Genomic DNA, 27,748 nt, shown 5'->3' on the forward strand with positions numbered 1-27,748 from the left:
TTACATACACTAAGTTGACGGTGCCTTGAAACAGCTTGGAAAATTCCATAAAATTATGTCATGGCTTTAGAAGGTCTGATAGGCTAATGGACATCATTTGAGTCAATGAAGGTGTACCTGTGGACCAGGCCTACCATCTTCCAGTCAAGTATAAACACCATGGGACCACGCAGCCGTCATACCGCTCAGGAAGGAGACGCGTTATGTCTCCTAGAGATGAATGTTCTTTGGTGCGAAAAGTGCAAATCAATCCCAGAACAACACAAAGGACCTTGTGAAGATATGCTGGAGAACAGGTCCAAAAGTATCTATATCCACAGTAAAACGAGTCCTATATCGACATAACCTGAAAGGCCACTCAGCAAGGAAGAAGTCACTGCTCCAAAACCACCATAAAAAACAGACTACGGTTCAAAACTGCACATGGGAACAATATCGTACTTTTTGGAGATATATCCTCTGGTCTGATGAAACAAAAATAGAACTGTTTGGCCATAATCACCATCGTTATGTTTGGAGGAAAAAGTGGGAGGCTTGCAAGCCGAAGAACACCATCCCAACCGTGAAGCACGGGGGTGGCAGCATCATGTTGTGGGGGTGCTTTGCTGCAGGAGGGACTGGGCACTTCACAAAATGGATGGCATCTTGAGGAAAGAAAATGATGTGGATATATTGAAGCAACATCTCAGGACATCAGTTAGGAAGTTAAAGCTTTGTTTGCAAATGGGTGTTCTAAAATGACAATGACCCAAGCATACTTCCACACGGACCTCTGACAGTCTCTATGGGTGTGCCACAGGGTTCAATTCTCGGGCCGACTCTCTTTTCTGTATATATCAATGATGTTGCTCTTGCTGCTGGTGATTCTCTGATCCACCTCTACACAGACGACACCATTCTGTATACTTCTGCCCCTCATTGGGGGTGTTAACTAACCTCCAGACGAGCTTCAATGCCATATACAGCTCTCCTTCCGTGGCCTCCAACTGCTCTTAAACGCAAGTAAAACTAAATGCATGCTATTCAATCGATCACTGCCCGCACCTGCTCGCCCGTCCAGCATCACTACTCTGGACGGCTCTGACTTAGAATACATGGACAACCACAAATGCCTGGGTGTCTGGTTAGACTAAACTCTCCTTCCAGACTCACATTAAGCATCTCCAATCCAACATTAAATCTAGAATCGGCTTCCTATATCGCAACAAAGCATCCTTTGCATCCTTTGCCAAACATACCCTCGTAAAACTGACCATCCTACTGATCCTCGACTTCGGTGATGTCATCTATAAAATTGCCTCCAACACTCTACTCAACAAACTGGATGCAGTCTATCACAGTGCCATCCGTTTTGTCACCAAAGCCCCATACACTACCCACCATTGCGACCTGTATGCTCTCGTTGGCTGGCCCTCGCTTCATACTCGTCGCCAAACCCACTGGCTACAGGTTATCTACAAGTCTCTGCTAGGTAAAGCCCCCGCCTTATCTCAGCTCACTGTCACCATAGCAGCATCCACTCGTAGCACGCGTCTCCTGCAGTATATCTCACTGGTCACCCCCAAAGCCAATTCCTCCTTTGGTCGTCTTTCCTTCAGTTCTCTGCTGCCATGACTGGAACAAATTGCAAAAATCTCTGAAGCTGGAGACTCACATCTCCCTCACTAGCTTTAAGCACCAGCTATCAGAGCAGCTTACAGATCACTGCACCTGTACAGAGCCCATCTGTAAACAGCCCATCTACCTACCTCATCCCCATACGGGTATTTATTTATTTATTTTGCTCCTTGCACCCCCAGTATCTCTTCCTGCACATTCATGTTCTGCCGATCTACCATTCCAGTGTTTAATTGCTATATTGTAATTACTTTGCCACCATGGCCTATTTATTTCCTTAACTTACCTCATTTGCACTCACTGTATATAGACGTTTGTTTTCTTTTGGTCTACTGTATTATTGACTGTATGTTTGTTTATTCCATGTGTAACTCTGTGTTGTTGTATGTGTCGAATTGCGCTTTATCTTGGCCTGATCGCAGTTGCAAATGAGAACTTGTTCTCAACTAGCCTACCTGGTTAAATAAAGGTGAAAAAAAATGTTGTGGCAAAATGGCTTAAGGACAACAAAGTCAAGGTATTAGAGTGGCCATCACAAACTCCTGACCTCAATCCTATCGAACATTTGTGGGCAGAACTGAAAAAGCGTGTGCGAGCAAGGAGACCTACAAACCTGACTCAGTTACACCAGGTCTGTCAGGAGGAATGGGCCAAAATTCACCCAACTTATTGTGGGAAGCTTGTGGAAGGCTACCCAAAAGTTTGACCCAAATAAAAAATGTAAAGGCAATGCTACCAAATACTAATTGAGTGTATGTAAACTTCTGACATACTGGGAATGTGATGAAAGAAAAGCTGAAATAAATAATTCTCTCTACTATTATTCTGACATTTCACATTCTTAAATAAAGTGGTGATCCTAACTGACCTAAGACAGGGGATTTTTACTAGGATTAAATGTAATGAATTGTGAAAAACTGAGTTTAAAATGTATTTGTCTAAGGTGTGTGTAAACTTCCAACTTCAACTGTAATCTTTATATGAAAAACCACTCATTTAGAAGGTTAACATCACATGACATCTTTTCACAAATAGTTTCATGTTTAATCACATACGTTTCACAATATATATATATGTAAACCTGACAGCTGGGAAATGTACACATTAAGAGATATAGTTGTGTGTCAAACAACTTCGACAGGATTGTTCTTTAAATGTCCACGGACAATTCCCACATTCTCAAAAATAGAAATTGTTTAGTTCTCCCATTTTGGGGATTAGGAGTTTTGAACAAAGAGAAGCTCTTTGCTCTTGTAGACTCTCCCTCAATACTGCATGAGAGTTTCTACCAGGTATTTATGACAGTTGTAAAACCTGACGAGAGAGAGAGAGAGAGAGGAGGAGCAACAATCTACACCCAAAGGGCCACATCGTGACAGTGAGAGTCTCTACAGGAGAGAGGAGATCCTCATGGCCGTTTACAGCACAGGAGTATCTGTCTGTATCCTTACTGCTGACTGGGTCTAGGTAGTTATTTGGTATTTGGGTTGGTGAGGACGTTGTCAGAAGACAGGTGGTGCTACAGGTCAGTGTTCTCTTCTTTTCCTCTGTGGAGGAAGACACCTTCACCTGCAGCTCTGAATGATTCTAATGAATTATTAGAATTAGATATTATATATTACCTGTAGATATTCCCAGTAGATATTATATTACCTGTAGATATTATATATTACCTATATATATTATATATTACCTGTAGATATTTGATATTACCTATATATATTATATATTACCTGTATATATTATATATTACCTGTAGATATTTATATTACCTATATATATTATATATTACCTATATATATTATATTACCTGTAGAATTTTATATTACCTATATATATTATATATTACCTGTATATATTATATATACCTGTAGATATTATATATTACCTGTGACAGTAAATTGTTCCAGGGCACAGATACTCTGATGGGTGTAAGTCACGTTGAAAGAGTTCTGACCCAAAACACCTAAAACAGTAGGAGGCCCATTCATTATTCAATTAGTTTCTTCTATAATTATTACACTGAAACAACAGAAACACAACATGCAACAATTTGTACGATTTGACTGAGTCACAGTTCATATAAAGAAATCAGTCAACTGTTCTAAATGAATGAGGCCCTAATCTATGGATTTCACATGACTGGGAATACAGATATGCATCTGTTGGTCATAGATCCCTTAAAAAAGGTAGTCAGTATCAGTGCCAGTCAGTGACTCAGTATCAGTCAGTGCCTCATGCAGCGCGACACATCTCATACACATAATTTGTTTTTGTATTGAATACGTGTCATGGAAATTACCACCAGGGCCTCAAAGTAAAACTGAAATGAATCATTCTTTATTATCAGCAAGCTGGAGAGATTCCAACAAACTTAATGCACCATAGTACACGTCGGTCAGGAGCTCTTTCGGGGCAGTCCCGTTAGTTCTTCTTATACACTGCTTACACAGACAAGTTATATTTGCATGATTTACATTATTCATCATTAACGTTTGGATCCTGCATGTGACTGGAACCGTCTCCGATCTTAACATATAGAACATATACTGGGCCTTCTGCCAAAAGGTCTGAGGGGGTCATGACCTTCTCCCCCTCATATCTCTACCCATCACCTACAGGAACCAATGTTTGTATGAGACATGATGTACAATTCAAGGCTCTCTCTTCAGACAACATTTCCATCACACATGAATATGCACATACCATTTTTGAAACATTATTCTACATTATTTAATGGATAGTAGGAGTTAATGAAATAGATACAGCTCTGAACACCCCACCACACACACACCACTCCTACTTCAAGACGCTTGATACAGATTGATCCAGAGCTGCATATCATGCTACACAGGTTACCATGGTAATCAGACTTAGTAAACTGTTAGAGAAGGGGAGATGGATGACTCTTCACAAGATGTTGTCTGTTGAAAACTGTATTTAGGGATCTGGAACCGGTGCCAGAGAGGAAGGAGATGAAAGAAAACATGTTTGTGCTTTCTGGTGTTTTATCAGTGACCCTGAATGAGCAAACCACTTTCCACAAAGACAGGAGTAAGATTTCTCTCAGTGTGTATTCGCTGGTGTCTAGTCAGCTCTACTGATTGAATGAAGCTCTTCCCACACTGATCACAGCTATAAGGCTTCTCTCCTGTGTGTATGCGTTGGTGTATAGTCAGGTGTCCTGACTGATTGAAGCTCTTCCCACACCGATCACAGCTATATGGCTTCTCTCCTGTGTGTAGGCGTTGGTGTGTAGTCAGGTCTCCGGATTGATTGAAGCTCTTCCCACACTGATCACAGCTATATGGCTTCTCTCCTGTGTGTATGCGTTTGTGTGTAGTCAGTGATCCTGAATGATTGAAGCTCTTCCCACACCGATCACAGCTATAAGGCTTCTCTCCTGTGTGTATGCGTTGGTGTTCAGTCAGGGATCCTGAATGATTGAAGCTTTTCCCACACTGATCACAGCTATAAGGCTTCTCTCCTGTGTGTATGCGTTGGTGTATAATCAGGGATCCTGAATGATTGAAGCTCTTCCCACACTGGTCACAGCTGTAAGGCTTCTCTCCTGTGTGTATGCGTTGGTGTGTCGTCAGGGTGGAATCTCGAGCAAAGCTCTTCCCACACTGATCACAGCTATAAGGCTTATCTCCTCTGTGTGTTCGCTGGTGTGTAGTCAGAGTGAAATCTCGAGCAAAGCTCTTCCCACACTGATCACAGCTATAAGGCTTCTCTCCTGTGTGTATGCGTTGGTGTAAAGTCAGGTGTCCTGACTGATTGAATCTCTTCCCACACTGATCACAGCTGTAAGGCTTCTCTCCTGTGTGTAGGCGTTTGTGTGTAGTCAGGTCTCCTGATCGAATGAAGCTCTTCCCACACTGATCACAGCTATAAGGCTTCTCTCCTGTGTGTATGCGTTGGTGTGTAGTCAGTTGTCCTGAATTATTGAAGCTCTTCCCACACTGATCACAGCGATAAGGCTTCTCTCCTGTGTGTATGCGTTGGTGTCTAGTCAGGTCTCCTGATCGACTGAAGCTCTTCCCACACCGATCACAGCTATAAGGCTTCTCTCCTGTGTGTATGCGTTGGTGTATAGTCAGGTGTCCTGATTTATTAAAGCTCTTCCCACACTGATCACAGCTATAAGGTTTCTCTCTTGAGTATACGTGTTTGTGTGTTGTCTGTGCTCCTGATTGATTGAGGTATTTCCCACAATCAAAGCAGGGGTACGGTATCTCCCCTGTATGAATTTTCTGATGAGAATTTAAGGTTTTAGAATCAGCTAAACTCTTCCCACACTGAGAGCAGTGGTACAGTTTCTCACCGTTGTGAATCCGCTCATGAATGATCAATTCCTTCTGTTTAGCAAAACTCTTCCCACAGTCAAAGCAGCAGTGGTGAGGTTTCTTCCCTAAAAGTCTTTGCTGGTATTTCTTGAGGTGTTCTGATCTGGAGAGACTCTGCTCTTTCTTGTCAGCATCATGATGTTGTCGAGGCTCCCCAGATGATAAGCCCCTCCCACTGAGAGAGCAACGATGAGGGATGTCTCCTGTGAAACAAAGACATTTAATCATTAAGTTCTGCAAATATGGGTCCATAAACAGATCGGTATTTCCATTAAATGAATGCCTTTTGCGTCCTTCTGATATTTTTCCAGTAATAATTGTGCACCAATATTCCATTTTAAATCTCTGTTATATTAAATAAAGTGTCATTTAATACAGAACACATGGATGGAGTATTTGATTAATTGGATTTTTTTATATGAGTAAAGACTTGCTAAAGTGACACAATTCAGCATTTTGACAGGTCCCTCCATCAAAACTTCTAGTAAGATTTAACCCACCTAATACAATAATTACTCGTAGGTTTACCATCATTGAGTACGGTTACAAGCACAGAATAATATGACTATTGTGAATAATCAATTAGTATAGGAGTTTGATTTAAACATTGAAAAGCTTGGAAAGAAGAACAATTTCCCTACTAAACCTGTTTACATGGACACATCTGAAATCAGGCTGCCTGACGGGACTTTGATAAATGCAAAAAATAGGCGATCAAAATAAACTTTCTACAACAGCGAACATGTTATTTTAAGCATATTTGATTGAGTTCAGATTAATAAAGCAGCATTCTTTCAGTTTTTCCTGAACTCACTGCACTCGGTCAAAAGAAGTTAGCTGGCGCTGCTTGTGTTAGCACATACACAGATTAAATACACCTCTATAACTCTGATTAAAGTGTTTACATGTCCTAATCATTCTAAAGAATTCTCAGAAAACCAGGTGTTTTTAAAGGCGTATGCTTACTTCAGTTATGACCTTACACCAATTAAGATCAGCAGAGTAAGATGTTTACATGACTAATGACATACTCATCCTACTGCCATAATCAGTTTAATAGGAAATGATTAGTGTGCATGTAAAGTCCTAGTTATTTGGTTACTTTGACAGTCATTTCTGAACATGATTTATTTCATGTGATTAGTAATTAATTTACGTCTGTCCCTCATTTTAAGGTCTACCCTGTTACATGAACTGAACTCTCTTTTTAATATGGTTAAACTATTCTTTAAATTTTTGGGGGGAGAATTATAGATTTTTATTTTTATTTTTTTGCATAAGAAACATTGAACATCTAATAGTCAAATCAGCGTAAAAGCAGGTGAGCTGGTTCTACTCTTTATCAATTTACTGCTGTTTTGTGGTGGAAAACTGAACAAGTCAACCCTTTTACCCAGACATGCTAGAAACGTTTTAACAATAACTTTATTGCTGAAGACTGCATTCAATTGCTACTCCCTGTTGCACAATACTATATCCATTCCTCATGTCACAAGCAGATTCATGGCCGATTTAAAGGCCTATTTTAGCCATGTAATCCAGCGGTTTTGTTATTTTCAGTCGTCCCCTGTTAAGTCAACCCGGTTACTTTATTTGGCACCTACTATAGTATTTATTTCTATGTAACCTCTTGAGATGAGAAACTTGTTTTGTATTTAGTTGAGCACTTGCTCTTTATGACAGAATGTTAAAATGTGAAATCAAACGTTTTTTTGTGTTTTTTTTTACCAAGTTACACTTCTTAAAATCGACCAGATATTTGTATCAATATATGCTTAAATCAATTATTTGTTACAGAAGCAGACTGTAGTCTCATCCACACACCATGGTTCTTACGTAATGAAATCACATCTCCATGTTCCTCTTCTCCTGTCTCAGTTCCACTCTGCCCCGGTGTTTTCCTGCAGTCGACCAGACCCAGCAGTAAAGTACAGGGAGACATTAGACCTGGGGACTCCAGGGGGGTGAAGTGGGGCGGGCAAGCTTTGTCCTGTTGGCCACAATAAGTATCCTATATTGATTAACATTAAACCAAATATTTTATTAATTTATTCCAAACCTCTGATTTTGGGTGCATCCCTAGGATATCTCCTTTTTCCTCAAATGCTGAATCGTTCACTACTTCCCACTAATCGAAGAGCATTGACTGGTGGAGGATTGGGCTAGTTTCCACCATATATCTCATACCAGTCATTTCCTTTCAAACAGCGATGAAGAGGTGAAGCGAGAGGGATAACTGGGCCCAAAATCTGTCTTCTGTTTTATTTGATCGAATATAAAATTCGTAACAATTAGGTTGTTAAGAGTGTATTGATAAAAATAGGACACTTTATATGGTAGTAGTGACTTGTCGTCACTAGTTACCGCAAACAAAGCCATAAACCACGCCCATTTCTACCATTGTCCTTATTAACATGTGATTTTAACCCTAACCTTAACAACACTTCTAGCGTTATGCCTAATCCTACATAAATGTAAACGCTAAATAGAAGTTAGACTCTGTGGCAACACGCATGTCTGCCCTCTCGTTGGCTATAATGGTCCCACCTGATCTGGCCTTTTTCCGATTTCCTTCCATTTTTAAAAGACATTTCTTTTCTTTGTTTGAGCGGCCACTTGAGTATCTGGTCAAATAATGGACAATGTGTTCGAAATCAGTGAAGGAATGTGAACACTTTGGGAGGAAGGAGAGATAATTAGGTCAGTCACAGATTCCTAAACATGATATAGTAGTAGTAGTAGGCTACTTTGTTGAAGAAGAAAAAAATCCCAACAAGTTTTTCCGTCATGTTTTTTTGTCCAGCCGTTTAAACCCAACACATGAATGTGGAGGATCCAAGATGATGAAAACTAGGCCTAGACATTTTGTACAACACAGCAGGCATATAGACTTACCCGATCCATTGTGGAAGCTATTGTTTATTTGTATGACATGACATGTTGTAGGGTACAGTACAGTTGAACTACTTTGTTGTAGTGTTCAGATAATGACTAGGGAGTTGCTGAGAAAAAAATCGATTCTCAAGGCTGCGAATGATGCGCCCCTAGACCAGAGCAATCAAACATCTATTTAAATATCAAAACGTAAATAAGTTAGAACAAATAAACGTCTCATGTAGCCTAATATTACTTCAGAAAGTTCCTGGATAAAATTTGACGTGATCTATAAAAGTGAAGAAAACGTTCAACACCCCCTTTCCCTAAGAATCCTGTTGTCTGATATCGTCTACTTTTACCTGACAGCCACTTGTAACACATGCGCAAAGAGGGAGGATCTCAACAGGCTTCTCTCTCGCGAGGGAGTGTCTGGTTCTCGAACAACATTGTCCTTGTCCGCCAATTAGGTCATATTACTGGGAATCTATTTACACGGAGAGGAATTATGGAAAGATACAACTTTGAGGTAATTGTTCAAATATAAGTATGAATAATTAAAATGTTCTTATACTAAGCAAACCAGGCGGCACAATTTTCTTGTTTTTTCAAATGTACGGATAGCCGGATAGTCAGACAGCATTTACAAACAAATAATTTCTGTTTATTGAGTCTGCCAGAGCAGAGTTAGTAGGGATGACCAGGGATGTTCTCTTGATAAGTGTGCGCATTGAACCATTTTCGGTCCTGCTAAGAATTCAAAATGTAATTAGGACTTTTGGGCTTTAGGGAAAATTACATTATTTTCTTGTGGGATGTAGTGAAGTGAAAGTTGTCAAATATATACATAGTAAAGTAAAGTACAGATACACCCAAAAACTACTAAAGTAGTACTTTAAAGTATTTGTACTTAAGTACTTTACACCCCTGCGTAAGTCTTTCTTCTAAACTACAGTCAAATATACTGTATTTATAACTAACTCCCTTCTGTCTATGTATATAACTTGTATACAATAAATAAACAATAAAGATCCAATTTCAAAATAACAAACAAAGCTATATTGTAGCTATAAAGCAAACGTTCGCTAGCTAATGACAAGCTCATCTCTGCTGCCTGAATGCTTTCACGTTTCTCTCGTAGCTAGCACATGGACAAGCAGTAGCCTACTGCAGTAGTAAGACTACACAAATTATCAACATTTTATTTTTACTCTGCACAAATAGAGAACAGTCAGCCCTCGAATGTTAGCTAACGAACGGTCTGTGTGCAGACTACAGGTTTAACTAACGTTAGTTGATTGTAACATTGACACTGTGTGTGTGCTGACTACAGGTTTGGACGTCACTCTACAGATGAACCCTCTATCCTGACACCTCTGGAGCAGTGCTGCAGGTATAACATGGTACATGATTAAAAATTAAGACATAAGTTGTGTTATCATGAATATATATACTCACCTAGAGGAGAGAACATGATAAATGAAATATAATTTATTCCTCTTCTTTCTCAACTTTCACTTCATTTCTCTCTCTCTCGGTCTCTTTCTCCTTCTCTAGGATCCGTCACTCTACCCTCCTGTGTCTGTCTGCGTCTCCTCTCCCTGCCCCAGTACAGTCTGATGTCATGAGGGACTTTTTCATGATCCTCTATTCCCGTGGCCCCTCTCCACCCTGGACCATCGCCTAGCAACCGTGCTCAGAACCTTTGAGCCGTTGCCAGGATCAACAGTGTAGCCTCCATGGACGAGGCGAGGATTATGTCACTCATTATAAGACCTTGGTTACACCTGTGACACATGCAGGGTAGTCTCTTAGAAAACAGGATTCCAAATGGGTTCTTCAGCTGTCCCCATAGGAGAACTCTTTTGGGTTCCAGTTGTGTTAAGGTAGGGATGGTATACAGAACATAGCTCTATTTGCAAGTCCATATTATGGCAAGAACAGCTCAAATAAGCAAAGAGAAATGACAGTCCATCATTACTTTAAGACATGAAGGTCAGTCAAAATGTCAAGAACTATTAAAGTTTCTGCAGGTGCAGTCGCAAAAACTATCAAGCACTATGATGAAACTGGCTCACATCAGGACCCCCACAGGAAAGGAAGACCCAGAGTTACCTTTGCTGCAGAGGATAAGTTCATTAGAGTTAACTGCACCTCAGATTGCCGCCCAAATACATGCTTTGGAGAGTTCAATTTACAGACAAATCTTAACGTAAACAGTTCAGAGGAGACTGCGTGAATCAGGCCTTCATGGTCGAATTGCTACAAAGAAACCACTACCAAAGGACACCAATAAGAAGAGGAGACTTGCTTGGGCCAAGAAACACGAGCAATGGACATTAGACCGTTGGAAATTTGTCCTTTGGTCTGAGGAGTCCACATTTGAGATGTTTGGTTCCAACCGCCGTGTCTTTGTGAGACACAGTTGGTGAACAGATGATCTCCACATATGTGCTTCCCAACATGAAGCATGGAGGAGGAGGAGGTGGTGTGGGGGTGCTTTCCAGGCGATACTATCGGTAATTTATTTAGAATTCAAGATACACTTAACCAGCATGGCTACCACAGCATTCTGCAGCGATACGCCATGCCATCTGGTTTGTGCTTAGTGGGACTATCATTTGTTTTTCAACAGGACAATGACCCAACACACCTCCAGGTTGTATCAGGGCTATTTGACCAATAAGAAGAGTGATGGAGTGCTGCATCAGATGACCGGGCCTCTACAATCATCCAACCTCAACCCAATTGAGATGGTTTGGGATGAGCTGGACCGCAGAGTGAAGGAAAATCAGCCAACAAGTGCTCAGCATATATAGGAATCCTTCAAAACTGTTGGCATTCTCTCCAGCTTCATGAGGAATGAATCACTCTGTCATTCCTCATGAAGCTGGTTGAGAGAATGCCAAGAGTGTGCAAAGCAGTCTTTAAGGCAAAGGGTGGCTACTTTGAAGAATCAAAAATATACTTTGATTTGTTTAACACTTTTTTGCTCACTATATGATTCCATGTGTTATTTCATAGTTATGTATTCACTACTATTCCACAATGTAGAAAATAGTAAAAAATAAAGAAAAACCATTGAATGAGTAGGTGTTCTAATACTTTTGACTGGTACTGTATATTTTGACACATTATTAAGATATTAACATGCATGATGCATGATCTTTTTGATGCATGGCAACTAATGATGTCACACATGTCACATAGGCCTACAGATCAGTGCCCCCTTTAATAGAGTACAGTCATTGCCAAAAGTTTTGAGAATGACAAATATTAATTTTCACAAAGTCTGCTGCCTCAGTTTGTGTGATGGCAATTTGCATATACTCCAGAATGTTATGAAGAGTGATCAGATGAATTGCAAAGTCCCTCTTTGCCATGCAAATGAACTGAATCCCCAAAAACATTTCCACTGCATTTCAGCCCTGCCACAAACGGACCAGCTGACATGTCAGTGATTCTTTCGTTAACACAGGTGTGAGTGTTGACGAGGACAAGGCTGGAGATCACTGTCATGCTGATTGAGTTTGAATAACAGACTGGAAGCTTCAGGAGGGTGGTGCTTGGAACCATTGCCAGTAAGATTGTACCTAAATCAACCATTTATCGGATCACCAAGAACTTCAAGGAGAGCAGTTCAATTGTTGTGAAGAAGGCTTCAGGGCGCCCAAGAAAGTCCAGCAAGCGCCAGGACCGTCTCCTAATGTTGATTCAGCTGCGGGGTCGGGGCACCACCAGCACAGAGCTTGCTCAGGAATGGCAGCAGGCAGGTGTGAGTGCATCTGCATGTACAGTGAGGCAAAGAAGCCATTTTCTCTCCAGGAAAAACATCAGGGACAGACTGATATTCTGCAAAAGGTACAGGGATTGGACTGCTGAGGACTGGGGTAAAGTCATCTTCTCTGATGAATCCTCTTTCCGATTGTTTGGGGCATCCGTAAAAAAGCTTGTACGGAGAAGACAAGGTGAGCGCTACCATCAGTCCTGTGTCATGCCAACAGTAAAGCATCCTGAGACCATTCATGTGTGGGGTTGCTTCTCAGCCAAGGGAGTGGGCTCACTCACAATTTTGCCTAAGAACACAGCCATGAATAAAGAATGGTACCAACACATCCTCCGAGAGCAACTTCTCAGTGACGAACAATGCCTTTTCCAGCATGATGGAGCACCTTGTCATAAGGCAAAAGTGATAACTAAGTGGCTCGGGGAACAAAATGTCGATATTTTGGTTCCATGGCCAGGAAACTCCCCAGACCATATTCCCATTTAGAACTTGTGGTCAATCCTCAAGAGGCGGATGGACAAACAAATACCCACAAATTCTGACAAACTCCAAGCATTGATTATGCCAGAATGGATGTGGCCCAGAAGTTAATTGACAGCATGCCAGGGCGGATTGCAGAGGTCTTGAAAAAGAAGGGTCAACACTGCAAATATTGACTCTTTGCATCAACCTCATGTAATTGTCAACATAAGCCTTTGACACTTATGAAATGCTTGTAGTTTTAGTTTTACTTCAGTTTTCCATATTAAACATCTGACAAAAATATCTAAAGACACTGAAGCAGCAAACTTTATGGAAATTCATATTTGTGTCATTCTCAAAACGTTTGGCCACGACTGTAGATGGTTAATATTATGTAGATTACACGTCATACTGCAACTAAGCACGGGAGGGGCGGGTGGTCACTTATTGTAGCAAATGTGTCGCTCCTGTAAGACATGTTTCTCCATCAATTGTTTCAAACTTATTTTATTCTCATTATCATGACTATAGCATTGTTGTTTTGGAACTCAGGTGCACAATATATCCTGGTCTCTTCTACGTAATTCAACTAAACATAATTCAACTCAACATAACAAAATAAATTACACCACACTACAATGTCTATTTTACATTTGGATTTACATGCAAGCTTTCATTCTGCAGAACAAATCACCAATAAAAAGTTGAACGGTAGGGTATAAGTTATTATCAAGTGTACTTACAGAGTGAAGAGAGAGCGAGAGTTTTGATAGAATACCTTATTGGATGTGTGAAACAAAGTCTGAGGTCTGTGGTTGACACCATCCAGATGTACAGAGGCTAAAATGGTGATGAAGAGCTGTCTTCCTGTCATGTCTTCTCCTGACAACCAACATGTCAGTAAAGGGCTTTTCAACAAATCTATTAACTTCTTATGGAGCACTTATTATACAAGAGGCCTATGTTCCTTCTAGAAGCCAAGGGTTTAAGTCAGTCAAGCTATTCTACAAGAAGGAGCGTTGTAAAATATCCCTATTAAAATCCTACAATATAATTGGACCACAGTGCTCTCTACTGGCATCTCAACACAACAGCCGTCAACAGCTGACTCAAACCATAGAGGTAGGTAGAGGGAGCACTTGGACCAAAGCCTATTTTAGCATGGACAGCAGCATTGAGGGTTTTCACCATTTTGAAGTAGTCGACTAGGTGGGACTTGAGTTCAGGAAGGATTAAAAAAAGTATATCCAGGTCAGCATGAAGGGTCTGCTAATGAATTATACTCCTGAGCAAACATTCCATGACTGCAGGTGGCAGGAAATCACCAACCTTGACTTTGCACCTGTTCAGACGATACAGACTCCAGCACAGATGACGGCAGTATGCACCTTTTTAATTTATTTTCAAAACTGCCAATACACACATAGAAGAACCCAACCTATTTCTGGGGTTGAGGCAGTTGGACGATGGAATATAGAGGCACTTCCTGGTTTCTGTGGTGAATACTGATGTTGTGAACATCATCCTGATCATCTGTGTCTGCTGTCTGTGCTGCAGAAGGGGTCATGGCCATGTCTGAGCCGTTGACATAAATTGGACTAGCGTCTCGCTGATGGGGAAAGAAGACATAACATTACGGTTGAAAAATACAGTAACGCCACAGTCATTGGCATAGAAAGATGCCTGAGCAGAGCGCACACTACCGTTTGTCAGCACACTTCCGTTTGTCAGCACACTACCGTTTGTCAGCACACTTCCGTTTGTCAGCACACTACCGTTTGTCAGCACACTTCCGTTTGTCAGCACACTTCCGTTTTTCAGCACACTTCCGTCTTTCAGCACACTTCCGTTTTTCAAAAGAAACGGTAGTTAGGTTGAAAATGCTTTATCCCTGAAAACCAGAAAAATCCACTTTCTGCCAAGCAGCTATGGGTGATTCACACATACCGTGGTCAGTCAGCTGATTCCAACAGACTCACAAGTCCATTCTCTGCTGTGTCTCTTCTGTCAGAGGTGGATTTGGAGGCCTTCTCCCTGTTTTTGCAAATGATGGAAAGAATAAATAAATGAACAGATGATTGGATTAATTAATTAATCAATTAAAATCAAGTTTAATATTGAGATCAATGATTATAAAACAGAATATGAAAAGGGGTTAATTCCTCTCACTCACCTGAACCACATAAAGCCAGAGGATGAGAATCAGAACATACACTATGATTCCTACAGCTGCTTCCTTCAAAGACAATTGTTCCCCCACAGACAACACAGGAAAGTTGAGATTATTGTAGCCTTCTACTGTACAGGAGTTTCTGCCTGTATCCTCAGTGCTGACTGGGTCGAGGATCAAACGTACCACCACAGCGACCGTGTAATTTTTATAAAAGCATATTTAATTCTGAGTTTGGAGAAAAAAGTTTGTGAAAACAATTTCTAAACTGTATACTTTTAGTTTTTCCTGAACTCAGTCAAAAGAAGTTAGCTGGCGCTGCTTGTGTTAGCACATACACAGATTAAATACACCTCTATAACTCTGATTAAAGTGTTTACATGTCCTAATCATTCTAAAGAATTCTCAGAAAACCAGGTGTTTTTAAAGGCGTATCCTTACTTCGGTTATGACCTTACACCAATTAAGATCAGCAGAGTAAGATGTTTACATGACTAATGCCATACTTGGCCTTCTGCCATAATCAGTTTAATAGGAAATGATTAGTGTGCATGTAAAGCCCTAGTTATTTGGTTACCAGTGGTGTGAAGTACTGAAGTAAAAATACTTAAAGCACTACATAAGTCGTTTTCTTGTGTATCTGTACTTTACTATTCATATTTTTGACAACTTTTACTTCACTACATCGCTAAAGAAAATAATGACCTTTTTACTCGTTACATTTTCCTGATACCCAAAAGTACTCATTACATTTTGAATGCTTAGCAGGACAGGAAAATTGTCCAATTCACATATTTATCAAGAGAACATGCCTGGTCGTCCCTACTGCCTCCGATCTGGTGGACTGACTAGACACAAATGCTTTGTTTGTAAATGATGTCTGAGTGTTGGATTGAGCCCCTGGCTATCTGTAAATTAAAAAAATGGTACTGTCTGCTTTGCCTAATATAAGGAATTTAAAATGAGTCTTAACCTCGGGTTTGGGTGCATCCCTCGAATATCTTTTGTTCCTTTAATGTTCACTCGTTCAAAACGACCCGCAAATCTAAGAGCATTGGCTGGTAGGGCATGCGCTAGTTTCCACCATATTTCATATACCAGTCATTTCCTATCAAACAGCGCAGAAGAGGAGAAGCAAGAGGGATAACTGGGCCCAAAATCTGGCTTCTGGCTTATTTGATCAATATACATTTCGTAACGAGTTGGTTGTTAGGAGTGTATTGGTAAAAGTAGGACACGTGACATCCCGACAACTTTTGAGGGTTGATATACAGAAGACAGTCCTATTTGGTAAAATACCAAGTCTATATTATGGCAAGAACAGCTCAAATAAGCAAAGAGAAACGACAGTCCATCATGACTTTAAGACATGAAGGTCATTCAATCCAGAAAGTGCAATCACAAAAACCATTGAGCGCTATGATGAAACTTGCACTCTTGAGGACCGCCACAGGAAAGAGTTACCTCTGCTGCAGAGGATAAGTTCATTAGAGGTACCAGACTCAGAAATCGGTAATTAACTGCACCTCAAATTGCAGCCCAAATAAATGCTTCAGAGTTCAAGTAACAGACACATCTCAACATCAACTGTTCAGAGGAGACTGTGTGAATCAGACCTTCATGGTCATTTGCAGGCAAGAAACCACTACTAAAGGACACCAATAAGAATTAGAGACTTGCTTGGGCCAAGAAACACGAGCAATGGACATTAGACCGGTGGAAATCTGTTCTTTGGTCTGATGAGTCCAGATTTTGATTTTTGGTTCCAAACATCATTGTGAGACGCAGAATAAGGGGGATACCTAGTCAGTTGTCCAACAGAATGTATTCAACTGAAATGTGTCTTCTACATTTAACCCAACCCCTCTGAATAGGTGAACAGATGATCTCTGCATGTGTGGATCCCACCGTGAAACAGGGAGGTGTTACGGTGTGGTGGTGCTTTGCTGGTGACACTGTCTGTGATTTATTTAGAATTCAAGGTGCACACTTAACCAGTATGGCTACCACAGCATTCTGCAGCAATACGCCATCCCATCTGGTTTGCGCTTAGTGGGACTATCATTGTTTTTCAACAGGACAATGACCCAAAACACACCTCCAGGCTGTGTAAGGGCTATTTGACCAAGAATGAGAGTGATGGAGTGCTGCATCAGATGACCTGGCATCTACAATCACCAGATCTCAAACCAATTGAGATGGTTTGGGATGAGCTGGACCGCAGAGTGAAGGAAAAGCTGCCAAAAAGGGCTCAGCATATGTGGGAACTCTGTGGGAGCAAGATGTACATATAGGAAGAAACATAATACTGTACCACAAGAGAAAGATACACTTACGAGTGCATTTGCCATTCTGGTAAAATGCATTGTCTTTTGTATAGGACAGGAAGCCAAAGTAAGGCCATGAGAGCATAGGACAGCTGGACATACCAAGGTCAGAGGGACATACAAAGGAGGGGGTCAGCCAAATGACCAACTGATGGACTATAGACATAGGCCATATATTTTTAGGACATGAACAGAAGAGACAAAGTCTACTAGTCCTAATAAGGACAAGCCAAACATAAGGGGGCCATAGGATAAGATGGGCATGTATTATTTTTGTGACATGAAGAGGTCCTGTCACCATTATAACTTGACTGAAAGCAGATATGGGCGTTATCGAGCTGAACAAGCAGGATGCACAGATTGGGATATAATGGTGGCAGATGGACTGAGGGAAGTAACTCCATTTGCATGTGGGATGGACTCATATGTTGTATGTGTATAAATCAGCCAGTGCTCTGGAAAAGTGTGTGTTCCGCGGACCATCTAGGCTTCTGATATGTTTGTATTAAAAGCCTATATTTAATTCACAAGTTGTTGCAAGTGTTATATTTTGTAACGATCCTCCACGACATCTCCTTCAAGAATGTTGGAAAAGCATTCCAGGTCACTACCTCATGAAGTTGGTTGAGATTATACCAAGAGTGTGCAAAGCTGTCATCAAGGCACAGGGTGGCTACCTTGAAAAATTGAACATATATTTTGCTTACAACATTATTCCATATGTGTTATTCCATAGTTTTGATGTCTTCACTATTATCCTACAATGTAGAAAACAGTCAAATAAAGAAAAGCCCTGTAATGATTAAGGACAAACGTTTGACTGGTTCTGTACAACAAGGAAAGTTGAAAGATATACCCATTAAAATCATTGAAAACAAATGCAACAACATCATTTGACCACACTAATAGTACTTTTGACCACACTTCCTTATGTCTCATAAGCGACAGTAAAACCTGATTCCGGGAGGGTGGAGGGGAACGGAATAGCTTTGTCCTGTTGGCCACAATAAATATTAAACAGTATCATTAAACCAAATATTTTATTAATTTAGTCCACACCTCTAATTTGGGTCCATTAAAATCATTGAAAACAAATGCAACAATCATTTATAGTATTTTTGACCACACTTCCTTATGTCTCATAAGCGCCAGTAAAACCTGATGAAGGGTTTTAAAAAGAAATGTTAACATCTTTAGGACCAACAAAAATTATACAAGAGGCCTATGCTCCTTAAAATCTATAATAATTCATTTTTTATAAAAGTACATTTTAAAATTAATGTGATAAGCAGAAGTTGATCAGATAATGGTTTTAATTATTAATCTATTGAATACATGAATACACAGAGTATTGTTGAAACATTATTCTACATTATACAGTTATTTAATGGATAACAGGAGTTGATGAAATAAGACACAGCTCTGAACCCCCCCCACCCCACCACTCCTACTCCCCCCCCACACAGAACTCCTACTCCAAGACGCTTGATACATATTGATCCAGAGCTGCATATTATCTACACATGTTACCATGGTAATCAGACTTAGTTAGAGAATGGGAAATGGATGACTCTTTACAAGATGTTTTCTATTGAAACTTTATAAAGGGATCTGGAACCGGTGCCTGAGAGGAGGGAGATGAAAGAAAACATGTTTGTGATTTCTGGTGTTTTTTCAGTGACCCTGAATGAGCAAAGCTCTTTCCACATAGACAGGAGTAAGGTTTCTCTCCAGTGTGTATTCGCTGGTGTGTTGTCAGATTGAAATCTAGAGCAAAACTCTTCCCACACTGATCACAGCTATAAGGTCTCTCTCCAGTGTGTATTCGTTGGTGTATAGTTAGGGATCCTGATTGATTGAAGCTCTTCCCACACTGATCACAGCTATAAGGCTTCTCTCCTGTGTGTATGCGTTGGTGTGCAGTCAGGGTGGAATCTTGAGCAAAACCCTTCCCACACTGATCACAGCTATAAGGCTTCTCTCCTGTGTGTATTCGTTGGTGTATAGTTAGGTATCCTGATTGATTGAAGCTCTTCCCACAATGATAACAGCTATAAGGCTTCTCTCCTGTGTGTATGCGTTGGTGTGTAGTCAGGTCTCCTGATTGATTGAAGCTCTTCCCACACTGATCACAGCTATAAGGCTTCTCTCCTGTGTGTATGCGTTGGTGTGTAACCAGGGATCCTGAATGATTGAAGCTCTTCCCACACTGATCACAGCTATAAGGCTTCTCTCCTGTGTGTATGCGTTGGTGTTTAGTCAGGTCTCCTAATTGATTGAAGCTCTTCCCACATTGATCACAGCTATAATACGTCTCTCCTGTGTGTTTGCACTGGTGTTCAGTCAGGTGTCCTGACTTCCTGAAGCTCTTCCCACACTGAATACAGATATAAGGCTTCTCTCCTGTATGTATGCGTTGGTGTGAAGTCAGATTTCCTGAATGATTGAAGCTCTTCCCACACTGATCACAGCTATAAGGCTTCTCTCCTGTGTGTATGTATTGATGTGTAATCAGGGATCCTGAATGATTGAAGCTCTTACCACACTGATCACAGCTATAAGGCTTCTCTCCTGTGTGTATGCGTTTGTGTGTAGTCAGAGTTCCGGACAGTGAAAAGCTCTTCCCACACTCTTCACAGCTATAAGGCTTCTCTCCTGTGTGTATGCGTTTGTGACTAATCAGGTGTCCTGAGTTCTTGAAGCTCTTCCCACACTGATCACAGCTATAAGGCTTCTCTCCTGTGTGTATGCGTTGGTGTGTTGTCAGATCTCCTGATTGATTGAAGCTCTTTCCACACTGATCACAGCTGTAAGGCTTCTCTCCTGTGTGTATGCGTTGGTGTCTAGTCAGGTGTCCTGACTTCTGGAAGCTCTTCCCACACTGATCACAGCTGTAAGGCTTCTCTCCTGTGTGTATGCGTTTGTGTCTAGTCAGGTGTCCTGAGTTCCTGAAGCTCTTCCCACACTGATCACAGCTGTAAGGCTTCTCTCCTGTGTGTATGCGTTGGTGTGTTGTCAGGGCCCTTGATTGACTGAAGGTCATCCCACAATCAAAGCAGGGGTAAGGCCTCTCCCCTGTATGAATTCTCTGAGATTTTAAGGTTTTAGATGCAGCTGAACTCTTCCCGCACTGAGAACAGTGGTACGGTTTCTCTCCAGTGTTACACTGCTGGTAAATGATCAATTCCCTCTGTTTAGCAAAACTCTTCCCCCAGTCAAAGCAGCAGTGGTGAGGTTTCTTCCCTATACCTCTATGCCGGTGTTTATTGAAACGTCCTGATCCGGAGAGACTCTTCTCTGTCTTGTCAGCATCACGATGTTGTCGAGGCTCCCCAGATGACAAGCCTCTCCCGCTGAGAGAGCAACGGTCAGGGCTGTCCCCTGTGAAAGAAAGATATTGAATAGCATGGACATCTGAAATCAGGCTACCTGATGGGACGTTGATAAATGCTGAAAATTGGCAATCAAAATAAATGTACTACCACAGTGACCATATTATCTTTTAGAAGCATATTTGATTCCGATTTCAGACATTAAGTTTGTATGTGAAAACTATTTCTAAGATGTATACTTTCAGTTTTCCCTGAACTCACTGCACTCGAGCAGAAGGAGGACGCTTGCGCTGCTTGTACTAGAACAAAAATTCCTCTATGAATCTGAAGGCCTTTACGTGTCCTAATACATTTAAAAAATTGCTCAGAAAACCAGGTGTTTTTAACAGCGTCACTTCGATTGTCAACTTAAGCCAATTAAGATAAGCAGAGTAAGGTGTTTAGGTGACTAATGCCATACTCGGCCTACTGCCACAACTAGTTTAATGTCAAATTATGATTGTGGATGTGTTGGATTCTTGCTTGAAATATACCTATTCATGTTACCATACTAGAACTTGTTGATTACCTTGCATGTAGAAGGAATGTATATGTTGGGGTCAATGGAGGGTGGATAGGAACTAAGTGTATGGGAAGTTATTGAGTGAGACAAGGGGGAGTGCAGAAAGTTAACACTCTCTGTTATTTCCTAAGGAGAGAGGCAAAGGGCAACAGTCTGGTTTCAGTCACTGATAAATTGGACAGCTGTGGATTAGAGAGGAGCGAGGAATTTGGGGGTAGGCCGATGAAGTGAGAAGAAACAGTCCTACTTGACACATATACTTCCACGCCCACCAAGGTTCTAGCATCAGGCAAGGCCATGACAACACCAATGAGAGGAACCAATTAAGTTCCTGCCGAGCAACAGAAATGTATTGGCTGTTTTAGATGTGCAAGGAGTTGACTCCGCCTAGTAGGAGGATATAAATATATGTGCTTGTGTAATCAGGTCTTTGCAGCTGTATGACCCAGTGGGTGAAGAATCTTGGATTGAGCCTTTCCAAGTTATGAGTTTTTACTCTGTTTGTTCAGAACCTAACACATGTAAACATACTCATTGTAAAGCACTAGTTATTTTGTTGCTTTGACAAAGTCCTTTCTGAAGGTTATTATGGATGTGATTAGTAATTCACTTACATCTGTCCCTCATTTTAAAGGTCTACCCTGTTACATGAACTGAACTCTTGTTTTAATATGGTGAAACTATTCTTAAAAAAAAAAAAAGGTTTTCAAAAGAAACATTGAACATCTAATAGTCAAATCAGAGTAAAAGCAGGTGGTTCTACTCTATCGATTTACTGCTATTTTGTGGTGGGAAACTGAGCATCTGAACCCTTCTATCCAGACACAGACATGATAGAGATGTTTTAACAATAACTTTTTATGTGAAGACTGCATTCAATTACTACTTCCTGTTGCACAATACTAGCTTCCATTCCCCCGTCACAAGCAGATTCATGGCTGATTTAAAGGACCGTTTTACCCATGTAATCAGGTGGTTCTGTTGTTTTCAGTCGTCCCCTGTTACGGCCAACCCTGTTACTTTATTTGGCACATTGGCTCTTAGTGTAGTCATATTTTTATTCAATGTCTTGTTTTTTCTGAAGTTGAACATGTGCTCTCTATTACAGAATGGTAAAATTAGGTGAATTTTTTACACATTTAAAAATGGGTGGAATGACCCAGATATTTTCATATATAATTGATCAATTAATGACTAAAGTGCATAAAGATGGCAGGATTCTGATATGACGTCACTGTTTTAGCACTATCCACTGAGTTCTGAAACTACGGTGCGCGACATTGAACAATGTTCCAATAAATCTACAATCACCGCCATCTTGAAGCTAAAATTGGGATCATGTTAAATGTGCTAATGTCCATACCAACAAAACAGTAAAGGAGAGCAATGTAGAATACAGTGAACTCAGCAAAAGGAGTAACTGTGCTATCGTTTCAGAAGCAGACTGTAGTCTAATCTACACACAATGGTTCTTACTTAATGAAATGAAATCTCCATCTTCCTTCTCTTCTTCTTCTCCTCCTCTCTGCCCCGGTGTTTTCCTGCAGTCAACCAGACCCAGCAGTAAAGCGGTCCCGGGAGACGTTTGACCTGGGGACTCCGGGAGGGTGGAGGGGAACGGAATAGCTTTGTCCTGTTGGCCACAATAAATATTAAACAGTATCATTAAACCAAATATTTTATTAATTTAGTCCACACCTCTAATTTGGGTGCATCCCTAGAATATCAACTTTTTGCTTAAATGTTCATTCGTTCACAACTTCCTACTAATCTAATATTGGGCTAGTATTGGGTTGGTGGAGGCATGGGCTAGTTTCCACCATATGTATTATACCAGTCATTACCTTTCAAAACGACTTGTATTTTTTTTCCCATATATATTTTTTTAACCTTTATTTTACTAGGCAAGTCAGTTAAGAACAAATTCTTATTTTCAATGACGGCCTAGGAAGTGTGGGTTAACTGCCTGTTCAGGGGCAGAACGACAGAGTTGTACCTTGTCAAGTCGGGGATTTGAACTTGCAACCGGTTCCGGTTGCTAGTCAAATCAAATCAAATTTTATTTGTCACATACACATGGTTAGCAGATGTTAATGCGAGTGTAGCGAAATGCTTGTGCTTCTAGTTCCGACAATGCAGTAATAACCAACAAGTAATCTAACCTAACAATTCCAAAACTACTGTCTCATACACAGTGTAAGGGGATAAAGAATATGTACATAAGGATATATGAATGAGTTAGAGTCCAACACTAACCACTAGGCTACCCTGTCACCCCAATATACAGATGGATCAAAAGACCCAAGGACAGGTCAGACTGGACCAGCCTTTGTTGAACAGGAAAGTGAGGTGGCTGTCAGGAGACGTATTACAGACCACCTGGCTGTGTACATGGCAGAGCTGATGGCCGTACTGCAGTGGGCAGAAGAAGTCAAACCAGACAGTGTAGTTATATGTTCTGACTCATGTGCTGCATCGATGAGTCTGCAATCATTTAGACAAGCAGACAAGGAGCACTACATGAGGGAATTCAAATTCATGCCCAGGTGAGACAGATACAGTGGGGAGAACAAGTATTTGATAACCTGCAAAATCGGCAGTGTTTCCTACTTACAAAGCATGTAGGTCTGTCATTTGTATCATAGGTTCACTTCAACTGTGAGAGACGAAATCTAAAACAAAAATCCAGAAAATCACATTGTATGATTTTTAAGTAATTCATTTGGATTTTATTGCATGACATAAGTATTTGATACATCAGAAAAGCATAACTTAATATTTGGTACAGAAACCTTTGTTTGCAATTACAGGGATCATACGTTTCCTGTAGTTCTTGACCAGGTTTGCACACACTGCAGCAGGGATTTTGGCCCACTCCTCCATACAGACCTTCTCCAGATCCTTCAGGTTTCGGGGCTGTCGCTGGACAATATGGACTTTCAGCTCCCTCCAAAGATTTTCTATTGGGTTCAGGTCTGGAGACTGGCTAGGCCACTCCAGGACCTTGAGATGCTTCTTACGGAGCCACTCCTTAGTTGCCCTGGCTGTGTGTTTCGGGTCGTTGTCATGCTGGAAGACCCAGCCACGACCCATTCAATGCTCTTACTGAGGGAAGGAGGTTGTTGGCCAATATCTTGCGATACATGGCCCCATCCATCCTCCCCTCAATACGGTGCAGTCGTCCTGTCCCCTTTGCAGAAAAGCATCCCCAAAGAATGATGTTTCCACCTCCATGCTTCACGGTTGGGATGGTGTTCTTGGAGTTGTACTCATCCTTCTTCCTCCAAACACAGCAAGTGGAGTTTAGACCAAAAAGCTCTATTTTTGTCTCATCAGACCACATGACCTTCTCTCATGCCTCCTCTGGATCATCCAGATGGTCATTGGCAAATTTCAGACAGGCCTGGACATGCGCTGGCTTGAGCAGGGGGACCTTGCGTGCGCTGCAGGATTTTAATCCATGACGGCGTAGTGTGTTACTAATGGTTTTCTTTGAGACTGTGGTCCCAGCTCTCTTCAGGTCATTGACCAGTCCTGCCGTGTAGTTCTGGGCTGATCCCTCACCTTCCTCATGATCATTGATGCCCCACGAGGTGAGATCTTGCATGGAGCCCCAGACCGAGGGTGATTGACCGTCATCTTGAACTTCTTCCATTTTCTAATAATTGCGCCAGCAGTTGTTGCCTTCTCACCAAGCTGCTTGCCTATTGTCCTGTAGCCCATTCCAGCCTTGTGCAGGTCTACAATTGTATCCCTGATGTCCTTACACCCTCTCTGGTCTTAGCCACTGTGGAGAGGTTGGAGTCTGTTTGATTGAGTGTGTGGACAGGTGTTTTTTATACAGGTAACGAGTTCAAACAGGTGCAGTTAATACAGGTAATGAGTGGAGAACAGGAGGGCTTCTTAAAGAAAAACTAACAGGTCTGTGAGAGCCGGAATTCTTACTGGTTGGTAGGTGATCAAATACTTATGTCATGCAATAAAATGCAAATTAATTACTTAAAAATCATACAATGTGATTTTATGGATTTTTGTTTTAGATTCCGTCTCTCACAGTTGAAGTGTACCTATGAGAAAAATTCCAGACCTCTACATGCTTTGTAAGTAGGAAAACATGCATAATTGGCAGTATATCAAATACTTGTTATCCCCACTATAGGTGTCCATATAAGCTTTGCTTGGGTCCCGGCCCATGTGGGGGTGGAAGGGAATGAGGAAGTAGATGTGCTAGCTAAACAGGCCCTTAGGAGACAGGAAGTGGAGGTGCCAATGAGCAAAGCAGAGGCTAAGGGAATGATATGGGCAGTGGTGGTGCAGAGATGGCAGGAGCAGTGGAACAGTGACAATAAGGGCAGGCCTCTATTCATTGTTTATATTTTAGTTATTTAGCAGAAACTCTTATCTAGAGCGACTTACAGGAGCAATTAGGGTTAAGTTGCTCAAAGGCACACAGATTTTTTCACCTAGTCGGCTCAGGTTACTGGCCCAACGCTCTAAACCACTAGGCTACCTGCCACCCCTATTCCAGGTACAGAGTAAAGTAGGGGAGGATGGTAGGAATGGACAGAAGAGAGGAGGCTTTCCTTACAAGGCTAAGAGTAGGACACAGCCAGCTGAATAAGTGATTAAATGTGATAGGAAATCATTCAACAGGAAGATGTGATTACTGCCAGGAAACAGAGACAGTGGAGAATGTACTGATACAGTGTGGGCAGTATGATAGGGAAACAGAGAGACTGATCCAGTATGAGGGAGAAAGGGGTACAGGAATTGAGTTTGATACGTGTACTGAGTAAAACATTGTTAGATACAGTTGCAAATATTTATCTTTAAGAGAAACGGGGAAGGCAGATAGGATTTAGTTCCTTGATCCCCGTCACTGGCCCACACTCCAATACAGTAGGTGGCGTAATGCACTATAACGTTGAGTGTCAACTGCCAATAAACCCCACAGGAGATTATGTATTTTCAGTATCTGGTCATATAATGGATAATCTGACTTTCAAATCAGTGATGAACAAGTGCACACTTTGGGAGGAAGGATAAATAATTAAGTAATAAACACAGATTCCTACACATGATACATTAGTAGGTTACTTTTCTGAAGGAAAAAAAAAACTTGTTTTATCCTCATGTTTTTTTGTCCAGTTATTTAAGCCAAACACAGAAATGTGGAGGATCAAAGATGAAAAATAGGCCTAGACATTTATACAACACAGCAGACCTATACTGTTAAAAGGAAACCAGACTTACCGGATCCATTGAGGAAGCTATTGCTCCTTTATCAGACAACTTGTTATATAAATGATATCCTGAATTGCAAAAAAAAAAAAGTCAACAGTAGTATAGTTACTTTGTTTAAGTGTTCACAAGAGGTCTGCCGGAAGGCGTGATTTCCTTCAGCAGTAAGGGGCAATATCATGTATATTCATACCTCTCTACATAAAACCCATTGGGTGACTGGTTGAGTTATCTTAAGTGCTTCACGTTACTGAGGCCTAAACGAAACAAAACATGGCGGACAATTTATCTTACTTCGGATCTGAAACCTAATAGTAAGCATCAACTTTAATGACAGTTAACATAAAGTTAAAACACAAATATGAATTTCCTGCGCCACAATAACATTGTCGCCGAGGATGGCTAACTAACGTTAGTGTTTGATTCAGATCATCCGTTTTGTCATAAAACAGCCTAGCTAGGTAGTGAAATGCTAACTAGACTCGGGAGTTCGTGTGGGACATGTGTGCTTCAGGAGTCTGTGGGTTTGATATTATTCCACCATGGGCAACAACAACTGGCTACTAGTTCGTTTTCTGACAAATGTTCAACTCAGAGCCAGTTTATCCACTGACCATCGCATTTGAAAGAACAACAGGCTGGCTAGTTAGTATTCTGGCTCACACTGGCCATGCAGTAGCAAAATACACAGCTATCTCGATTTAAGAGTTCCTGGTAGAGATATTTAAAGAAATTAGAATATAGGAACCCCATTCGGTAATGAATGGAGGAACGTATATCGCCTCACCCAGCAGACGGTCGACCAATCTTGTTCACGGTGTCATGCTGGGTCACAAGGTTGCTAAACGAATAGTCACTCAATCCTTTCTCATAGTCAGGGTATGAGTCGAGAAACCTGCATATTTTCCTCCGCAGTAAATAATGTCCCGATTCCAAATCTATACGATATTACAGAGAACAAGTAAATTATCTCACATGCGGGAAAATATTTGCAATGACCAGATTCGATTTATTCTTCTTCAGTGGG

The 27,748-nt window shown here is 41.0% G+C and overlaps 1 long non-coding RNA gene and 1 pseudogene across 1 annotated transcript; one reads left to right on the forward strand and one right to left on the reverse strand.

Moving 5' to 3' along the window:
- Nucleotides 1-3,833: 3,833 nt before the first annotated feature.
- On the reverse strand, nucleotides 3,834-27,748 carry LOC109876929 (zinc finger protein 721-like; annotated as a pseudogene).
- LOC109877401 (uncharacterized) lies at nucleotides 9,252-11,154 on the forward strand. Its single transcript, XR_004208501.1, has 3 exons — nucleotides 9,252-9,369; nucleotides 10,174-10,233; nucleotides 10,398-11,154. It is a non-coding gene; the product is annotated as an uncharacterized LOC109877401 (long non-coding RNA).

Source organism: Oncorhynchus kisutch, unplaced genomic scaffold (assembly GCF_002021735.2).
Source record: "Oncorhynchus kisutch isolate 150728-3 unplaced genomic scaffold, Okis_V2 scaffold1909, whole genome shotgun sequence".
NCBI classification, from domain to species: Eukaryota; Metazoa; Chordata; class Actinopteri; order Salmoniformes; family Salmonidae; genus Oncorhynchus; species Oncorhynchus kisutch.